The sequence below is a fragment of the Lipotes vexillifer genome, unplaced genomic scaffold (genome assembly GCF_000442215.2).
Source record: "Lipotes vexillifer unplaced genomic scaffold, Lipotes_vexillifer_v1.1 scaffold102, whole genome shotgun sequence".
NCBI classification, from domain to species: Eukaryota; Metazoa; Chordata; class Mammalia; order Artiodactyla; family Lipotidae; genus Lipotes; species Lipotes vexillifer.
The window spans coordinates 4,486,886-4,487,681 of NW_006786541.1; positions in this window are offsets into that span (position 1 = coordinate 4,486,886).

Here is a 796-nt window from a genome sequence, read left to right on the forward strand (position 1 = left end):
CTTTCCTCCTCTGTGTTAATGGATGCTCTAACTGGGTAGAGGACTGAGAAGTAAGGCCACTTGGCAAAACCAGACAGGGGAAATTCAGGTGTGGCTCTTGTAATATTCCTTGGGTTTCTAGTTTTATTTAAACTTTATTCATTTTTCAAACTTTTAAAAAATATCTATTATATTCCAGGCACTGTTCTAGGTACTTGAGATATGCAAGTGAAGAGAAGAGACAAAGATTCCAGTCCTTGTGGAGCTTATGTACCACAGGAGATGGGAGGAGTCAGATAACAGGCAATAGACATAATAAATAAGAGATTTATGTAGATTGGCAGAATGTAATCAGAGCTATGGAAAAAGGAAAAGTATGGCTGAGTTAAGGGGGTTGGGGAAGGTAGTGATTTTAAATAGAATGGTCAAGGTGAGCCTTGTTGGGAAGCTGAACTTTGAGCAAGGGTTTAAGGGAGTTGCCCCTGTGGACATGTTGAGGAGAACATCAGGTAGCCAGAACAGCCAGTGCAGCCAGTGCAAAGGCCCTGAGGTAGGAGCATGCCTGGAATGTTCCAGGAACAGCAAGGAGGCCAGTGATTAGGGAGACATTATTAAAAGGACTTTGGCTTTTATAGTATGAGACATGGGGAACCATTCTGAGCAGAAGAGTGATAATGATTTGTATAATATTTGTAACAGATCATTTTAGTTTGCAAGACTAGGAGCAAATTATTAGCAAACAAGGGTGCAAGTGGGTAGATCTGCTAAGAGGCTATTACAGTGATCCAGCAAGAGGTGATGGTGCCTCGGGTCAGCA